Consider the following 20,928-nt stretch of genomic DNA (forward strand, 5'->3'; position numbering starts at 1 on the left):
GAGAAAAATTGTTGTTCTTAACCTCTGAGGCTAGGACAAGAAGCAATGGGCACAAATTGCAGCAAGGGAGGTTTAGGTTAGACATTAGGAAAAACTTCCTAATTGTCAGGGTCATTAAGCACTGGAACAAATTGCCCATGGGAGGTTGTGGAATCTCCATCATTGGAGATAATTTTAAGAGCAAGTTAGACAAACACCTGTCAGGGATTGTACAGATAATACTTAGTCCTGCCTTTGAGGGCAGGGGACTGGACTAGATGACCTCTCAAGATCCCTTCCAGTTCTATGATACTATGATCTTCCCCAGGTTTCAGAGCCAAGGCTCCACCCTGAGCCTAAACATCTACACTGTTTTATTAAGCTATGTGATGAGCCAGAACAAGTTGACCTGGGCTCAGACTCACTCCTGCACGTCTTTTCTGCAGTGTAGAGGTACCCGTAGGCACTTTTAAAAATCTCACCTTATATCTTTTAAATAAACTTTGTTTTTTTCCCCTAATGGCAGTAGGCAAAGAAAACCCCAAATGGAGGAGAATTAAGAGACTGACCCTGCAATATGATAAGCAGAGGCGGACCCTTGTGCAGAACCCCACTGAAGTCAATGGTGCCAGATTGCAGGATCACAACCTTAATTCTTACAGAAGATGTCTCATTGTTTGTGATGATCACTAACTACATTATTAAATACTTATGGCTGGAGGAAGAAGCAGCTTTACGAGAGAACCAAATGAAGCTGGAAAGCATGTATAGTAATTATGCTTGCGTTTACCTCCCTATGTTCTCCAAGTTCACTGAGACCGCGTTCCGCAGGCAAGCATAATTAAAGGCAATAGGAAAAAAAATTAGGCAATTAAAAGTCACTTGGTTTATTACCACTCATGTATAGTCTGAAGACTGGACAGAAATCATAAAAAAGCCATAGGAATAGAAAACACTATCCAAATCTTTTTGAAAAATAAATGAATTTCTGCCTTACGGTTTTTCTGGGGGAATAAAAAACAAACAAACAAATGGTGAGTTGTTAATGACTCTGTGCTAATGAATCCCACTTGCCACATTAGTTAAGCAGGCACAAAATGAAGAGATAAAATTGGGCCATTATAGATATTTCGTATTTAAATATTTTATCCTAGTGATAAGCTGAGACTAGAATCGTTATGGCCAAAGGTAAGAATTCCTAATGAGAAGGGGCTGTGTTATGCTCTTCTCTATCACTAGGAGTTCCCTGGGACAGGCAAAAGAAGAGTGTCGACTCCCCCGCTTTCAGGGACTTCTTTGAAACAGAATATCAATTTGCATTTCTTCTCTTTGGTCAGGGGCTAGCGACTGCTGGACCTTACCCCACACTCCTAGGTTGAGAAGGAAAATGGTCTTGGAGTTTAGACACCGGACTAGGATTTAGTCACAGTTCTGCCACAGCTGCTTGGTGTGACCTCAGTCAAGTCACTTGGGTGAAATCCTAGCCCTAGTGAGGTCAAAGTCAAAATTTAACTTTCACTCAGTGGGGCGAGGACTTCATCCCTTGTAACTTAGTGCCCAAGTTGTAAAAATGGGAATAATAATAATAATGCTTCCTTTCTCTTGTCTATTTAGTTTGTGAAGCCCTTTGGTGGTAGGGATTACTGTGTGCTGGTACAGCCCCTAGCACCATGGGGCACCAAGACTAATAAATACAGTTAACAACAGGTTGGTCCCAAGAGCTAGTTTCTCACCCCTGCATCCAAATTATTTACCTAACACACAAACCCAAAGGAAATAATCAGAGATAAGTAAGAATGGTGGTCACTCTGCCACAAGGCAGAAGGAAAATCTATGAGAATGGTAGAGCATCCACCAAGTGTGTGTGTGGGGAAATAATATAAATGACATTTAATGTATTTTCTTACCAATTTTGTTCTAGTCGATAGAGGTTTTACAAGTAACTCCGTCATCACCATAATGTCGGAGAGCCTTCAGTAGTGCCCTAAGTGACATGACTAACATCTGTAACCTCAGTGTTAACGCCTCACGCTTTCACCGAGTACCTAATGTAGTGGAGCTGAAGCCAATACGGCTCCCTTATATTTATTTATCTGCGTTCAACATCTTCATGAAGAAGCTGTTTAAACATCCAGAAACTCTCATCCCTCTGGCTTCTAAACAGGCTGACACTCATCTCTCCCATTTCAACTCAATTTTGGTTCAAGTGGGGCTGTAATATGCTAGTGCTGCTTCACTTCGGAGCCCGCGATCAAGGAAGTCTGCTTCCTGCGTGTGTGTATCACTTTTGCGAAGGAGATGATAAAACTTATTCAGCGGTTCTTAAGTCTCCTCACACAGAAAGGCGTGTGGGGAAAAGAGTCTTCTGTAGTTCTGAAGCTCTATTCCAAAACATCTGTTTGTGTTTCAATGACTTTACAGCTCAGTTCCCGTAGCCTGAAGCATCCTTCAGAGCTCTGGTTTAGCTATTTTCAAACATCTTCCTAGCGTCAAACATACAGGCCTGGGCTTAAATAAAAAATGTGATGCTTCACCTTGCTATATTTTCAGTGCTCAAAAATTCAATTCCACAAGCGGTTTTCCCCTTAGAACCTATTATGACTTTTAGGCAAGAGAGGCAACTCATATTGCAATTCTTCTTTAATATAAGGGGTTTTGGTTCACAGTCCGCATCAGTCTGCACCGGTGGCATCAGTTACAGACAATTAGTTTCAATGATAGATTTGCTTCTCTCTCCATATATTCTCCCCCTCCCTCTTCACCCTCTCGGGGACAGAGAAAAACATGAGAGTTATTTTACTTTCACACCACAAAGCCCAATTCGCCAAACATCAGCAACTTTAACAGGATCTCCAACCCACCACTAGGATGCTCAACTAGGTATCTCTGAGCACAGCTGCCACTTTGTGCCCCTAAGAGGAGCTGTGGCATCGTAGGCAGGTGCCAGGGTTAACAAGCTGGGCCCCTGGCACTGAAATTCTAAGGATGCATAAATGCCTAGCACAATCTTCAGCAGAGATGGGAGCACTCCAGGGAAGCCTGAGCTTTGTGGTCATTTAGAAAAACCTGGGAGATAAACAAGTGAATCATTTTCCAACTTCTAAAGAAGTACGTGGATCCAACGGGTGAAAATCGGCCTCACTCCACTGAAGCCAGAAGAGCTGTGTCAATTCACGCCAGCCGAAGATCTGGCCCATAATTTTTTGATCCCAGTGGAAATTATTTCCAAGGCAATGACGACTGTTTCCAACACCCCAATCAGAGTGGAGCAAAACTGAGAATACTGGAAATTTGACATCACTTTGGCAATTTCTCTGTAATTTTATATTCATTTTCCATTTTGTTTCCAGTGCAGCTTGCCTTGTGGCAGAAATATGTACAACTGCTTTGGCAGGAGACATACTGGAGAGGGGCTGGCAGGGGATGACTGACCTTTTAGAAACCAGGCAAAAGGCTGAGATTTGCCAGTTTATTGGCGCTTTCTTGGTGATGGATTTTGGCTTTGGTATTTCCCCCTACAGGAGCCTGTCTCCTCTCTCTTTCCAGGCCTTGTCAATAGAGTTTCCCCAAAGGTTAGTTACCGCTAGGAAATTTCAAACCATATATATCAGAGTAGATCTGAAAATCCCCAAAGTGCATACACTCCCCCTCCCCCAGAATTTAAAGGCTGTTGGCTGACGTGAGAAACATTTCAACAAGATTTCTGCCTGATCCTCCCCAAATAAATCTCCTTTGCTACTCTACCCTAATTGAAATGAAATGGCATTCTCCACTTCCTGCATATAAATACAGATTCTACCATGTGTCTTTCAAATGCCTCGCAAGGAATTGTAATTGCATTTCTTGTATGTATAGTGAGCGCCATTAAAATCTTGACATCTAGTGCTCACAGCAGTTAAAAAGACCTGTCAGCTTAAAAGCCGTTTGTTGTAAATATAATTTCTTGCAAACCAATTTCTCTACCTTTGCTACTAATAACGCTCCAGATTCACTGCTACAGAGTATTTAGTTACTTAGTAACAATGTTACTAAAGACCCCAAAATCCGCTCCATGAGAACAAGGGAGCAAAAGGCACATGGGGAGTTCTCCCTACTTCTTTCATGGCAGGTAGGGGGCACAGTTTGATTCCCAATCCGAGAAACAGCATGAAGGGGTCTGCCCTGCAAAGACAATAGATCTCAACCCCCCTCCTGCCTCCCAGCTGTTCTGCAACAGAACAACTTTGTGAAGTAACTTATGCCATTATGCCTGGTGTTTGGTGAGAGATGGAAAGAATCTAGAAGAGTGAGACCTGCTCTCCCAACTCCCTCATCAAGAGAAATGGAAAACCATGGAGCCCTGTGCAGGACTCAGAGACAGAGGAGCTTTCCCGAGAGGCATCACTCCCCTCTTAAATGCTGCAACCGCAGTCAAGATCCATCTCCCCAAGCAACAGGGGAAGGCACAGGAATCTCTGTCACTTTTCACTCTTCGTGGAGTGTGTTTCCTTTCAGCATGGACAATGAAAATCAATGAGGTCCATTTCCAGTGTTGCGATATTTGGGGCTCAGGGGATGGTTGGTTAGTTTGTTTAAAAACTACCATTTACAGTGAAGTTTCAATAACAACGGAGAAATTCCTAATGACAGCAGGATTTGTAAAAAGCTCGATGTTTCAGAATCTAAATTTGAGACAAATGTGGAATGGAGTGAGTCCACTGAAACTTCCTGGGTAACTCCTCATGCTGGAGATGGAAATGTCACACATTCAGCACATAAAATAAATACCGCAGGGCAGTGAATGTTGAGATACTAATGTTAGCCACTGCAATGGAAATGAACCACTGTGAAGGGACATCCATCTTCTTTTGAATTTTCAAGCTGTGTGAAATACTTTCAAATATCATTGTTCTTTTTTCTTCCCCTCGTTCTTTTTGTGCTGACCAGTTTGCATTCCAAGGGGAGTTTTGTGCTGACTCTAAGAATCATGCAAGAGTTAAGGGAATGATGTTCCATATTAAGGCTGTTTTACAGAGCAAGCTAACAGAGAGGCATTCCTTTGCCAATATAATCATTAGATGAAACAGACATCAAAAGTGGGCTTTTATGCCATCTAAATGTTTGTCCTGAGGAACACGTTCTTTGAAAGTTTCAATCACTCAGACGGTGCTGAAATCAAGTAATATTTATATCAAAAGAACTATTAGTGTCAGCTGCATGCTAAACCCCTACATGTTCCCTAAAACAATAAGGATCCAGTGTCTATATCTATTGGCAAAAGCATCGTACAGTACTCCTTTCTGATGCTATGCCCACTGAATGGGACTTTAATTTTTGTGCAGCTCATTCTGAAGTTCCATTTTGAAATGCCACCCTCTCCAATACCCGAAGTAGCTGTCGTCTCATGCACCGCACCACTAGGAGGTCAATCTTACACAGACAGTTTTTTAATTTCAAAGCTCATTTAAAAGCTGTTCTGTAATGGAAAAGTCCCTATATGAAGAGCATTTCATAGGTGAGTGAAATGCATGGGGAGAAATGGACAGTACACCCTAAGCATAACCTTATCTTTAAGCCAGTGTGACAATCAGAGGTAACAGCTCAATCAGAATCCCCTGTGGTTCCTCTATTAATAAGAGCTTTACCTACAGTGCCTAAAGCGGACATGGGAAATTGTGTCAGGGTTTGTATGGCATTTAATATTAGCTGGGGAAGTGATACTGAAGGTCAGAGCAAGAGCACAGGATTCGCCTAAACATTCATCGACAGTACCTGAAGATTAAGCACCTACCCTAAAAAAATCAAAATCCAAACGACCTCTTGGCCTTCCCCTACGCAGAAACCTCCCTCCCAGTCCCAGACCCAGCACCTCTTCAGTCAACTCTCTTTTAACAACCCACAAGAAAGCAGTTTACCTAAAGAGATGGGATGGAAATTTCCAAATCAACTTCTCACCATTCCCTGGAGTCTCCTATGTACCGGCTGCTCAGATCGCCAGCTCTCTGGGGCAGGGCCTGTCTTGAGCTATTTTTGTGTTGCATGCAAAAGCACCCCGCATATTGATGGTACTTAAATAAGATCCTGGCCTACAACGTAAGTGTGATCAGTTAGGCTGCAGAATCATTTACCCAGGTGCAACCCCCCATACCTGAGGGCACTGAAATCTGGGACTCAGCAAAGCTTACTTGACTGTAAGGTAGTGTCGCAGTGGGCCCCTGGGGAGCGTGTGTGGGGAGGGGCATATGCACACGATCTGACAATAAAAAAAAGAGAGAGCTTCTATGAGAACAAGTTGCTGGACCTACAGGCTAAAGAATCTTAGAAAGTAGAGATAGGGAAACTCTACTAGGTCCCATCTACTTCATCCACCTCACAACCCCTGAGCCGTGGGACCAGTGCACCGTTGCCGGCGAGATCTCAGTGCAGGCGTCCCTATCTCTGCAGGTGAAATTGCCAAGCCAGACTCTCAGCTGCCATTCAGGCACTGGATCTGCCAAGACGACTCTTCACAGAAAGATAAGGGCAAAGCAAAAGCCCAAGAGAAGCTACAGGAGCCAGAGGGAATCTTGTTGCCTAGGATACTGGAGTGGATGATCCAGCAGGTACATGTATGGAATCTAGAGCTCAAAGCTGAGTCCCAAAGAAACATGTCCCCGTTCTCGCTACTGAATGACATTTCCCTCCAAGGAAGATTTTAGAGTTTGGGGCTGGGGAGAATCAGTGGTTTAAGAGTCATTTAAGAGGGGGGATAAGGGCAGATCAGGAATTTTATTTTTGAAGCAAACCAACACTCTGCCCTCCGTTCCTTTGAGTCTCAGAGGGGAGGCAAGGATCCAAGTGGACAGAACAGGGCAGTCAGTTGTCAAAGCGACAGACACGCAAGAACATCCTTCCCTTACTTGCTGCCGCCCGTCTCTCTCCGGGCCAGAGAAATGCTGCTCACAGGACATCTGGATTGTAGAGTGAAGCCATGAGAGCCAGGGCAGGGGCATCAAACTCAGCCCCGGTCGGAAAGAGGAAGATCTCTCTCTGAACGGGTGTATTGAGCTGAGATCATAAGGCCCCCGGTGAGCATCCCTAGAACTGACCCCAATGCACCAGGGTCTGGGGGAGGGCAAGGAGTGGCTTGAAAATAATTCACAGGAAGGGATAAGGGAAGGACAGGGTTGGTGCTTTGTCTTTTTGTTAAAGGGCAGCAAAATCCTGGCCTGGATTCTTGAGTGTGGGGTAAAGAAAGAGCCCAAGAGGAGGGGACGGGATCAGAGGAACGAGCACAAGGATGGCAACACACACACCAACTCCAGCACGGAGGAAGACGCCGCTCTCATGGATGGGCACCCTGAGTCTAAGGACATAGACAGGAAGGATCACCCAGCATTGAGACCACTAGCCTGGGACTTGGGAGACCTGGGTTCGGCGTCCCTGCTCTGCCACACACGACCCTGGGCAAGTCACTCAGTCTCTTGGTGCCTCAGCTGCCCATCTAAACAATGGCTTCCTCACCTCACCAGGGCGTTGTGAAGGTCACATTATGAGGTGCTCAGATGCTACGCAAATGGTGTTCGTGTAAGTGCTGTCTACACAGACGCAGCACTCCCAGTAAGTGAAGGGGACAAGCACCCAACAACACTCAGCTCTCCACTCACGTGGGGGATCTCCAGGAAGAACCCAGGAGAGAGGGGTGTGAGTAACTCGACAGATGGCTCTCCCTCTCTGAGTTCATATCCCAGAGCACTGCTAGGGGACGCGGGAGGAGCATGCTCTCCTCTCTAGTGATTGCCCCAGCACAGTGTGAGGGGACAAGGTGCTGCTGATAAGGAGCATAGTGTCCCCTAACACAGTGTTTCTCAAGCTTTCCAGACGACTGTCCCCACTTCAGGAGTTCGATTTGTCTTGCGCACCCCCAAGTTTCACCTCACTTAAAAACGACTTGCCTACAAAAATCAGACATAAAAATACCAAAGTAGCACAGCCATACTAGTACTGAACAATTGCTGACGTTCTCATTTTTACCGTATAATTATAAAATAGATCAATTGGAATATAAATATTGGACATACATTTCAGTATATGGTACATAGAGCAATATAAACAAGTCATTGTCTGTATGAAATTTTAGTAGTACTGACTTCGCTAGTGCTTTTTATGTGCTGTTGTTAAACTAGGCAAATCTCTAAATGAGTTGATGTGCCCCCCAGAACAGTGGTTCTCAACTGGGGTCTGGGGCCCCCTGGGGGGCTGTGAGCAGGTTTCAGGGAGTCCACCAAGTAGGGCCAGCATTAGACTTGCTAGGGCCCAGTGCAGAAAGCCGAAGACCCACCACATGGGAGCCCAGGGCCCTAAGCCCTGCCACCCAGGGCTGAAGCCGAAGGCTGAGCAACTTAGCTTTGTGGGATCCCCTGTGGCATGGGGCACTGGACAGTTACCCTGCTTGCTACCCCCTAATGCTTGCCCTGGCTTTTATATGCAGAAAACAAACAGTTGTGGCATAGGTGGGCCATGGAGTTTTCATAGCATGTTGGGGGAGGCTGAGAACCCCTGTCCTGAAAGACCTCTTCGTACCCCAGGGGTACACATACCCCTGGTTGAGAACCACTGCCCTAACGCATTTGGGTTGAGACAGAAATCCAAGATCCTGCCGCCTTGTGACCATCACACACCTGGAAAACGTCACAAAATGTGGGGCATGAGATCCAGTGCCCTGGACAAATCCTGCAGGCTCAGGCTGTGGAGCTGGCCAGATCCAGCTTTGAATTCAAGCACCAGTTTTCAGAGAGACCTGTTAATCCTGCACTAGCCCCTTCACCGAGTCTCCCATTGGCAGCAGGTCAATCTGGTGTGCAGCCTCCTCCCCTTTTCTAAACTGTTCAGTGAATCCTGCCCAGATGGGCCAATACATGCTCCTGTTAAGTTGCAGAGATCCAGTTGGTCAAAATGAATAGGGACCCAGAGCAGCTTAATATGCCCCCAGCAACGAGGGCTGGACTAACCAGCCGCCTTGTGCTCATGCTCACATTTCTGATGATCTGCTACAGTCCAACAGCAGCTTACACCTGAAACCTCCTCTGTATTCTTAACCCTAACCTTAGCTGTGTCCTGTGACCATTATTAATTGTTGAACCTTAGTTGTCTCCGGTGGACGTGACATGAATCATCAGGAATTCCAGTCTAGGTTTTGCTGTGTTTGGCTTTCTATATTGATAAACACTGATAAAATAGTGTAGTGTTATCAATTCCTTTTTAAGCGTACAGGAGCGTGACGTCAGTGATTTAAAGAGACAGTGGTTCTATACCAAATGCACACTCCGGAATCTGCTATCAATGTGTCAGCAACTGGTACCGTAAGTGGAGAAACTCAATGTAAAACACTATCTCTGCAAGAGACTAAGAAAGGAAGGTTTACCAAATGCTGCTGCAGTCATTTCTCAATGTACGCCCCATTGTGTGTTGCTAGTTTCTTTTTTCTCAACACAATTCAGGCTGAATCCCAAAAAGGTCAGGACACATCCCTGGCATAATGTCCTGAGAGCCTCAGTTAGCATAAGCGTTCCCCGTGAACTTTAGAAGATGGGAAGGAATGGTCAGAAAATTTAGTTCTATGGCTCCGCTGATCACAAGAGAGAATTAGAAAGTGAATTCTGTTACTAACATTGAAGGAAGGGAAATAGGCACTGTGAGCAAAAACCATAAAAGCATCAGATATTCTCAGAAGACAGAATTATTTAGAAAGAAACCAAATAAAGCTGTAGCTAAAGAATCCCTTGAAGTAGGTGAAATACTAAGATATCATAGGGATGACTGCATTGGTAGGTAGTGGGAAAACAAGCCTCTCTCTCATCAGTTCAAATCCAGCTCAGCAGTGACCACAACTTGGTATCATCCAACAAGATGGCAGCTCAATCCAAATCCAGGGAGTCAGATGGACACGGCACAAAAACCCCTAATCTAATTGGCACCCGTGGGAAGTCAGCAGAGGCCAAGGACTGACTATGGCTGGAAAATGAACTAAGCGTTCACCACCGCTTGAGATAGTGGACCAGCTCCTCCATTCTTAGAAATCCATGGATTCATGCTGGTTGACATCAACTGAAGATCTGGCCTGATACAGAGTTAGGTGCACTGGGTTGTGGGTAGTGTGAGAAATCTTGCAAGTCACTGTCTTTGCTGTAGCTTTTGTGGATAGCGGAAAGTTTCTAGGATGGCCAACCCAGTGCCTTCCGCAACAAGAAAAAAAATTTTTTTTAAAAGTACTATTGTGATTATTATTATTAATGATGTTTATTACAGTAGTGCCTAAGGACCAATTAAGGATGGGCCCCTCGTGTGCTAGACCCTAGTCAGTCCCTCCCCAGAAGGACACGTTTTTCAAAACAAATGAGAACAATCCCAACTGGGGACTCAAACGGTGCAGAAACTGCAGCTTAGCATGTTTAGTGTTTGCACAGGAACAGCCTGAATCCTAATCTGTCCACCTCTTAAAGGGGAAAAAACAAACTTTCAGACACCTGATTACACCTCTACCCCGTTATAACGCGACCTGATAGGACACAAATTCAGATATAATGTGGTAAAGCAGCGCTGGGGGAGGGAACCCTGCGTGCTCTGGCAGATCAAATCAAGTTCGATATAACGCGTTTTCACCTATAACACGGTAAGATTTTTTGGCTCCCGAGACAGCGTTATATCGGGGTAGAGGTGTATTTATCAAATGGGCACATGGAAGCAGGAGACGGAAAGAGGCAACAAATGGGATTTTTCAGCCCCTCTTGCCTTCTAGTATTCTAAAAATCTGCTTCTGTGCAAAGCTCAAAACTCAGAGCAGGCCCGGTTTTCATAATGTAGGTGCTCATAAAAGGAGAGGCTGTGACAGATTGATAGTATTGGAAACAGAAGCCTTCCTGTTATTGACAGCTATATATTGGTTCTGCCAAATGCCTTCCCCCTTGAGGAAGAAAGAAATTGAGCCAGTGATGGGTACAGCATGCCTAATGAATAGGCGCACACACAGTACCCAATGCCTTCCTGGATATTTTACAACGCTTCCCCAATTTACTACATTTCTAGGGCAGAGAAGTGTCCTCACACACCATTTAAAGCAGCTCCTATCAGACTTTACAGTAGTTAATTCTCCTCCTTTAAAAGGGAAGAGAGTTAAGCTCTGAACCTTAATCATATGAATAGCCCCGCTGACAATACAGATCACTGAAGTGGCATTTTATATGTGCCCATAAATTAGTGATACAGTATCCCTTTTTCAGAACAGTACTCCCCTTAAATACAGAGTTAACATTTCACCCACGGCACTGTTTACATTTTAAAATGTATTTATTTATAAATATATTTATTTATTTATAGGTAGATCCGCCTCACATCTCATTGCTGTAGACCCTGATTTAGCGTTTAATAATCAATTATATTATTTTGCTGTACAGCAGACATTTTATTACCACCTTTGGGCTGTGACAGACACTCGTGCAACACTTACGTCTGTCTTCACCTGAAACTGATTCATTTACCAAAAAAAAATCTATGCAAAATTGATAAAATAATATAGCTAAATCAAGGTGCTTGCTCTTTCCCCAGAGTGACTATCTTTCAGACTTCACTGAAGAACAAGCAAGGACATTGCTCACGGTAGCTCAACAGTATGACAGAGTGATGGTGATGTTTTGTGGCATTTATTGCCAGTTCTGTTACTATGATGGATGGGTTTTCCAGTACAAGCTGTCTCTTCTAGATCACCCTTTCTCCATAACAATGACCACCATGTTCCAAATGTCTCAGAACGATTTACCACTCAACAGTTGCAGCGACCGAGTACGTACCAGTAGGAGGAAAACCTTGATCATCAGGAACAGGGGATTTAATGGACATTTGATCTTGGCATGTTGTGTATCCTTGTGGACCAACTTTTAAATCCCATTCCACTGCTGATTATGCAGTGCATTCGTCAGACAACAGTGGTGATCTCTGCTCCCACCACAGTCTCAGAGAAGTCCAAATAACACCAGGTGTAGCAGGTAAAGAAAGAGATGCCCTAACAAGAGCTGTAAGCAATACATGTCCCATCCTGGTTACAGCTTAATTTTATCAGCCCCACACTTTTGAAGAGACCTAAATGCACTAAAGCTTCCACAAACCTACATAAAGATTAAAAATAGAATAAAGTTGATAGAGTAAATGTTATTTCCTTTTTCTGCACATCTTTTTCCTGGTGTAAGTCATTAGTTTTTCTCTTCTTCAAAAGCTATCTTAATGCAAAATATTCCCAAGCAAGTGCTGTGAGTAGTGACAGGATTCTGTTACCAAACAGTGAACAGAGCTTTCTTCTTTAATTATATGGCTTTATTTTTTTTTCCTTTTATACTTGGGAAGATAAACTAACCCATATGGATTGAGCACATATGGAGCTTGCAAACATGTAGGAGGTGCTGCTTAACTGAAGATAAAGAATTGTGTCAAATGCCGTCTTTCAGATGTCTGTTCAATCGTTAATTCGGTGAAATGTTTCCCCCAAATATTAGCATATCCAGTTTTCAAAAAAACAAACACAATGTGCCTGTATTTAAAGACAGCCCAAGATTTTCACATGTGACTAGTGATTTTGGGTTTCACCATTATGTATTTTCTGTGTGTATGTGTTAGTATCCCTGTATTATAGGGTATCATCATCTAGAAAATGCAGTGGACACATAAGCCCGGCAAGTAACGTAACCACCAAAAATATCATTATACTAGCCACCAGACAATCTCCTTTTGAGGAGCGAATATCACAAGAAAACTGGCTCAATAGTTTTAAAGTTAAAAATGTTTAAAGCCAAAAATCTGACATTTTCTCTCCTTTTTTTTTTCCTCCCCAGATCAGTTCAAGTCAGAACATAGGACTGTCTCCAGCTGGGATGATCTTCAAACTCTGAGCCATCTCAAGCAGAGGATTGTTTTCAACTGGAGTTCATCTAAAACTTGGAACTCTCTCAAACCCAGGGACTTTCAAATTTACAAGATCATAACTTTAAGATTAGATATTTTCCCCCAAAATTTGGCTGCTTTAGTAGATCACCTTGAGACTGGAGACCAAGTCTGAGGTCTTCATGTACTGTATATTATTCTAACTTTCAATCAGGCTGCATAAGAAAATCTATTTTAATATACTATGTCTTTACATAATGACATGGTCAACTATTGTCAATAGTATAAGAGAGACCATATTTGAAGGCAAAAGCACCAGGGGACTGAAGTATGATTGAAAAGTAGTCTTAACTCTACTTTTCCTGACTGTAGATCGTTCTGCCTTAACATGGCATAAACATTTTTTTTGCATGATAAATAAAACAGTAATATTTAAACTGGTATCATTATTCTTTTTTTCTACAAAGGGAGAAACATCAAACAAGTATCTCTGGTACAACTAGCTGCTATCACAAGACATCAAAACCAGTTTGATACATTTTTATGCAGAAGATGTGTTAACCCCTTTCCTGAGCTATAAAGCCCAAACACTTGTGCAACAGGTTGAAAACAGGCGAAGACACACAATTGAGCTGAGCCAAACAATTCCCTTAGACAAGAGCTAGAACTAAAGAATTCCTTGTTGTCTATTTTATTCCTTCCTTCCTCTTTACATTCATATCCGAGTCACAAATTAGCTGCATTTACCCATTTTTCCCTGCAGAAGGGGAAAAAAACTCATCTGTAGACAAGCTGATAGTAACTGTGAATTATTGACTCAAATAATTTGTTTATTCACTTGTACGCATGTGATTTCCACATGGATTCCTTTTAACTCAGTTAGGAGAAGTACTGTTGTTTCACTTATAATATTGCAGCACAAGCAATTTCTTTTACTCATGCAAGATCAATTTACTGAGCTGATAAAACATTTTAAAATTAATTTTTAAAAAATGGAATTTAAAATCAAAATATCACCGTTTGATTTAAAGCCACAAAAGGAAGGAAACTTATAGGAAGTCTTTTCTCCCAAAGAGCAGTCAATTTCCAGACCTTATTGGGACAACCCCATGCTGCTCACACAGGCATTAATGTTACTGCCAGATATTACTATGAGCAGAGTAGCAGTGACGACAGGGCTCTGGAGTGAGGGTGGAGTCGTCGAGGGCCACAGGTTGTGTTCTTGGCCATCCTCCCAGTTGATGGTAAAAGATCCAGGCAGGTGCATATGCATGCTGGAGAGGAATGCATGGCTGTGCAGATGGTGTCAATTGGAGGGCTTCGGCTTCTTCGACCATGGGATGCTGTTCTGGGAAGAAGGTCTACTAAGAAGAGTTGGGGTCCACCTGACCAAAAAAGGAAAACAACTTCTCCATGCACCGACTAGCCAACCTGGTGAGGAGGGCTTTAAACTAGCTTCAAAGGGGGCAGGTGACAAAAGCCCACAGGTAAGCATTAAAAAAGGCAACCTTACTAGGGGGCTAGCTGTTGTAGGGTGACATGGAAAATTACAATAGGTCATCGGAGCAACAGAAGGTATAAAAGTGGGGGAACACTTAGATGTTTATACACAAGCGCAAGGTGTATGGCGAATAAACAGGAAGAACTGGAGGAATTAGTACATAAACTCAATGATGACTTAATTGGAGTCACAGAGACTTGGTGGGGGTAAGTCTCATGACTGGAATATTGGTATAGAAGGATATAGCATGTTCAGAAAGTCAGGATAAGAAGTGAGGAGGTGTTGCATTATACATCAAGAGTATAAGCATGCACTTGTTCTGAGTCCAGGAGATGAGAAGCAGATTTATTATACCCTGGGACATTGTGCAGTAGGAATTTCCGGGGTGGGGGGAGGACAACACTTCTAGACTGTTTATCCCTGTCCCTAGAAGGGCCAATGGGATCCAGCAGAGTGAAATGGCTGGGGGACTGGAGAGATGGAGAAGAGGTAATGCACATTTACTATCTTCTCAATTAAATAAAATCTACGTTCTTGGGACCTGTAGCAGGGTGGACCTCTGCTCCCGCCCTGAAGGGGTTAAAAACAGCCCTGGGAAGGGGCTGTGGCTGGAGAAAGCAGCCTTTAGGTTGGGCTGATTGGGGAAGTGGCTGCAGCTGGGGCCACGCCCCAAACTGAGCCACAGGGCCTTATAAGAAGGCAGGGAAGCCAGAAGCCAGCCAGTCTCTCTCTGTCTTCAGAGAGAGAAGGGCCTGGCTGCAGGGAGCTAGAGACTGGGTACCTGAATGAAGCAGGGCTGGGGAAAGGCAGAGGAGCCGGGGAGCTCCAGCCTGGAAAGCCCCAGGCTGCGGCCTAGCAGAGGACTAACAGGTACTGGGGGTTGCAGAGGCAGCCCAGGGGTAGGCCAAAGCAGCAGGTCCAAACCCAACCTTGCCAGTGATGAATAGGCTGATACTGCAGTCTGCCCCAGGACGTGGGGCTAGACAATGACTGGCAGTAGCCATACACTGAGGCAAGGTGGGGATAGAGGGTGGGGGTTCCCTGAGAGAAAGGGGTTACTGCCAGGGGGCAGCACCCCATGTAAAAGGGCACCGGGGTCCAGGGAGGGACTCGGGGCCAGAGGACAGGCGTATCACCAGCCTGCAGAGGGCGCTCCGTGCTGGAAACAAAGGTAATTCCCCGGAGTCACCAGCAGGAGGTGCCGCAGGGGCGAGTCCGACCCGTTACAGGACCGCACGGAAAAAGGGCCTGATTTAAGATGATTCAGAGAGAGGAAAGAAGTTGTATTATCTCCTGCCTGCTTAGCGACTTAGTAAAGGGCTTTGCCTAACAGTCTGAGGCCTGGAAAGGTCCAGGGCTAATAATCTAACACTTTACAGACAAAATCTGCATTTTACTGGCAAAGGCACAAAGCTCATCTAGAGAATACACAAGAAGCTCTAATTGAACAGACACTTCAGAGCCAACCCACTAAAGCAGCAGTGCTGACTGGCAGATGTGAGAGAAGTTTCCAAATAGCTTTTTGGAAAACAAGCCAATGATTTATATTTAGAGACTTTATCCAAAAGCTATTTTAAGAGCTGTGTAGAATGAATGGCTCTCCCCAACTGAGAAGGCACCAATTTGAAAACTTTACTATAAGATTTCACACATGGAGACACACACACTTTTTGTTTGTACCTAGTAAGTCTTGGGGTTTCAATTGCCTTCTCGTGCTACTGAAGAACTCAATGCAAGAAGCCACCAATTAATTCAGAGGAGCAGTGGCTCACAGCTCTTGATTTCCTTTGAGACACTTGTACATTTTTATAAACTAATTTTAAAGGAAAACAAAGGGTTTGCCTATAGGGGACCACTCCGGAAAATTAATCTGAATTAACTAAAGCTGTGAATTTGAAGTGGATTAGTTAAACTGTATTAAACCCCTGTGTGAACACCCTCATTCAAAATTAAAGTGGCCTTAATTCAGTTTAGTTTAATTCACTTTGGAAGTGAAGACAAGCATTCAGACTCTTAACTGCCCAGCAGGATACTACTAATCACTCCACGGGCAGGCAGCAAAGAACTGTTTTACCAGCTTTGCTATCCCTATCGAGGCAGGAGCTGGGTTGAATTGTTGCAAAAACGTGGAGGCGTGCATCTTTATATAGTTTCAATCTTCAGAATAGCACCCCCTAGCTGAGATGTCATCCATACTAGAAATGAGGACTCTCTAGGAATATTTCACATTAGTAGACATCTACTGGGACTAGATTGTTGGAGGTGCCTCCTCTAAGAATAGTCTTGATGCATTAGTTACATAATTATGGAACTGGATCCCTCCATCATCTGGGAAAATGCTGCATTTCCCTTCGGAAGGGACTGAGGATGAACCAAGTGAGTAGAGGCACAGGTTGTTCTAGCCTGGCCAGAATATGTTGACAAGAATGTGACTGTCAGCCTACGTCTACACTACCACTTTTGTCCATATAACTTATGTCATTTAGGGGTGTGAAAAACACCCCCACCTCCAGTGACATAAGTTACAACAACAGAAGCACCAGCATGGACAGCGCTATGTTGGCGGGAGACGCTCTTCCGCCAACAGAGCTACCGCAGCTCGTTGGGAGTGGATTAATTATGTGGAGAGGAGAGCTCTCTCCCGTCGGCATAGAGTGGCTATACAGGAGACCTTACAGCAGCACAGCTACATCGGCACAGTAAGGTCTCTAGTCTAGACATGGCCCCAGACATGTTTATTCCCCTGCAGACCTTAACAGCAAGCTTGAACCTTGAGCGGGCCATCCTCCTTCGTGGCACTGCTCAGAAGTATTAACCGTCACTTCTGAGGTCTGACCTCCAGGATAGGAGATAGCTTAGTTCAAGAGAATGCAGGCCATGAGTCATGGGCTAAATTTGAAGAATTTTGCTGTTCAGACAGAAAACCAGAAGCAGAGCAGTTCTCTTCTTATTCAGACATGATAGCCCGATTACAATGATTTCAACACTTTACCTCTCCTGCTTTTCTCTGCAATGCATACCATATTATTACGCCCCGAGAGGCCACTTTACACTTCGCTGTCCTGCCTCTCACTCCAGCTTTGTTATATAAAAGTCAAATGGAAAATAATATCTAAGTGGCTCCAGGTCCCACAGGGAAGTTGCCTAAAATGTCATTCAGCTATTCTGAACATTTTCATACCACTAGAAAACACTAAAATCGATCCATTATTATACCTGAAACCTGACAGCTATTTTTCAGCATGAAAACCAGAAATTAAGCAAAAATGTCTTTATTCAAATGCAGGGTTTCACGTACCACTAGATTTGTGGCAGTTACAAAGACGACAGAAACCTGCGATATCTGACTGCATCTCCCTATCGTTGCCTTGTTATTTCAGGGAACCTGGAGGTACATCCTGACGATCAAATCTCTCTGTTCTAATTAGAAGCTATTGAAAATGGACTTCAGCCAGGACACCTACTTCCGCTTGCTATAGGAAACCCTAGTGCAAAGGCGCACAAACTAAGTCAGAGAGTAGGAAGCATTTCTCACCAAGTATCTCAGAGTAAAAGTTCCAGATTTTAATAGACTAGCTGGGAAACCCAGACTAAACACTGATGTTTAATCATTAAACTTACCAGTTATGTTTGAGATGTTGAAGATTTTAGTTACAAACCACCATTACAAACAGTTGGAAAGGATTGTGCAGGGACACTCCTGCTGGCCCCTGCACACCCCGTTATGGTCAATGGGAAGGGGATTCTGCCCCACAGATATGCACATGGAGACCTTCTGCACATAGCTATTTCCCTATAGCTGCCACCACATGGAAGGGGGCTCAGCCAGCTTTAAAGCACCATCCCCCGCTGCCACAGAGGCCTCTCCTCTGGGTCCAGGGATCATGCAGAGATGGGGTGAGTGAGAGGAAAAAAGTGCATCAGCCAAGAGGTACATAACCCACACCCAGAAGAGTTTACAAGGAAAAACTACAGAGTGGCTCATATTGTCTTTTCCCTCCACACTGGGGCTCGCTTTTAAGGAGGTCTCCTGAGCAGCCATAGCCAGAATGTGTCACAGCTCACGTGGCCAGCTGAGCCAAACGCTGGCGAGAAGACAAGGGTTATATAGATTCTGGCTCCCTGCTGATCCCCCAGGCTTTACCATGGCAGGAAACAATTCACTCTGACATCCCTGTTCAGCAAGGTGGCCATTATCGACAGCTGTCTCAGAAACGAAGAGCATCATTAAAATCTTTATTTTCGAACACATTTAATCTTTTAATTTGTGGTGAGAATTGATTTTTACCATATGTGTTTGCAAGAAAACAGTACTGGCTTCCCTACAAGAATCACTCTGGAAATGAGATTTCTTCCCATCCATGATGGTAGATTACTGAGGAGATTTTTCCCTGGTAGGTATCCAATGGTTCATGATTTAGGATCAGATGTTCCTTATGTCTCTGCTACTCAGAGCCAAACAACACACTGGAGCATCTTGACAGCAGGTATGAGTTCGGCAGTGAAAGAAATCTAATCCTAAACTAACAGTACTTTACTGGCCAAAGCCTGTAACACACCCATCATACATTTAAAATTCCCTAGAAGAATCTTGAACGATCAGTTTTCACCTATGTACTCTGGAAGCTCTGTTTGATTTCCAAGTTACCCAGCACCAACAGGTTAATGAATTTAAATGGCTCCACTCACAAGGGTGCAATTTTTGTTAAGTTCTACACAAGCCCATAACAGGCCAAAGCGGACACAGATTTCTTTTTAATTAAACAGTCTATATTGATGTCACAATTTAAGACCACAAAAAAAAAAAAAGGGATGATGCTACCATCAGTTTAAGCAGCAAAGAGTCCTGTGGCACCTTATAGACTAACAGACGTATTGGAGCATGAGTTTTCGTGGGTGAATACCCACTTCGTCGGATGCATCCCATGAAAGCTCATGCTCCAATAAGTCTGTTAGTCTATAAGGTGCCACAGGACTCTCTGCTGCTTTTACAGATCCAGACTAACACGGCTCCCCCTCTGATACTTGACACCATCAGTTTAGTAAGTGACCAGACCTTCGTGGACCATTTTCTCCGGTGGTGTAAATTGGCATGAAGTCAAAGACGCTCTGCTGATTTATCCTAGCTGACAGTCTGGCCCTACGTTCCACCCCCTCCAATTTCAAACACTGAAAATGAAACTTATGTCCTTGGCCTGAAACAAGCAATAGCACTTACATATTCAAGTGACCTTCACCTGCAATTGAAAGAAAACTCAGAACTGACAGTATGCTGGGATCCTGTCCCAGATTTCACAAGCCAAGCAGGGTGGTTGTTCTGGGCAAGCGATTTCAGTGTAGGAGTCCTATAGGATCACATATGTACTGCATGCAGTGGTACTAGTGATTTAATAGGGAGCTCTCTTCCCTGTCCACTTCTGGCTGTTAAAGAACCCATCACCTTTTTCACAAGTGGGGTGTTAATGCCAGGGTCAGTCCAGGTGAAATTCCAGCCTATGTAGGTCTAGTCTGTCTCCCTACATTCTCCTCTGGTAACTCATACTGCAGATCAGGCCCAATGACAGCAGTTCCCGGCCCCAGGGCAGAATAGTCAATGGGCCTCCACAGACGCTCAAGACGTGGACACCATCCGCCTGACATTTGGGTGGTGCTGCACCTGCGCTGGCTCGTGCCCAGCGAGCTCTTCCGGCGTGGCCAGGGCTTCCACATGCCTGCCCGGTAGGGTTGCCAACTGTCTAATCGTGCAAACCCAGAGTCCCTTGCGCCACCCCTTCCCTGAGACCACACCCCTCTCCTGCCCCTTCTCCGAGGCCACACCCCCTACTCACTCCATTCCCCCTCCCTCCGTCGCTCGCTCTCCCCCATCCTCACTCACTTTCACCAGGCTGGGGCAGGGGGTTGGGGTGTAGGAGGGGACGCGGGGTGCAGGCTCTAGGAAGGGGTATGGGGTCGGGCTCTGGGAGGGAGTTTGGGTGTGGGGTACGGACTCTAGGCTGAGGTTGGGGTGCAGGAGGGGATGGGGGGGTGCAGCGCTTACCTGGGGCAGCTCCCGAAAGCGACTGGCACACCCCTCTGGTAGCGGCTTCTAGGTGGGGGGCCCAGGAGGTCTCCGTGCGCCACTGCCCGCAGGCACTGCCCTAGCGGTTCCCACTGACCGCAGTCCCCGGCCAATGGGAGCTGAAGAGTTGGCGCTCAGGGCAGGGGCAGTGCGCGGAGAATCCCCCTCCCCAGGGGCCACGCCCGTCGCTTGCAAGAGCAGTGCAGAACGAGGGCGGGCAGGAAGCCTGCCTTAGCCCTGCTGTACTGCCGTCACCAGCGGCTGAGGGCCCCCATTGGCGGGCCTGCTGCAGATGGCTTCTGCTGCATACTGTGGCTCTGCTTTGTTAAACTCCTGCAGCATTTCAGCCATAGGCAGATGCAAACCAGTATCGTGTAGAACAGTGTGATAAAGGGCTCTGGGGGTTGGGTTTAGTTAGAATGTGTAGCCAACTGGTTCATTTAATTATTCATTTATTTTGTGATGTCATAATTAACAAATGTGTCATGTTATATGTAATCAT

The 20,928-nt window shown here is 44.9% G+C and overlaps 1 protein-coding gene across 3 annotated transcripts in view; it reads right to left on the bottom strand.

Annotated features, from left to right (window-relative positions):
* The window catches only part of SGCD (sarcoglycan delta), a 511,873-nt gene that overhangs the window by 371,422 nt on the left and 119,523 nt on the right, over positions 1 to 20,928 (bottom strand). For 2 of the 3 annotated variants that reach the window (XM_039484137.1, XM_039484134.1), the window contains exon 1: positions 20,406 to 20,719. The exons of the other annotated variant lie outside the window; for it this stretch is intronic. The gene's annotated coding sequence lies outside the window, so the exon portion shown is untranslated. Of the gene's footprint in view, positions 1 to 20,405; positions 20,720 to 20,928 lie in introns of those variants that run through there. 3 annotated transcript variants of the gene reach the window in all.

This window comes from Mauremys reevesii, linkage group 8 (assembly GCF_016161935.1).
Source record: "Mauremys reevesii isolate NIE-2019 linkage group 8, ASM1616193v1, whole genome shotgun sequence".
Taxonomy (NCBI): Eukaryota; Metazoa; Chordata; order Testudines; family Geoemydidae; genus Mauremys; species Mauremys reevesii.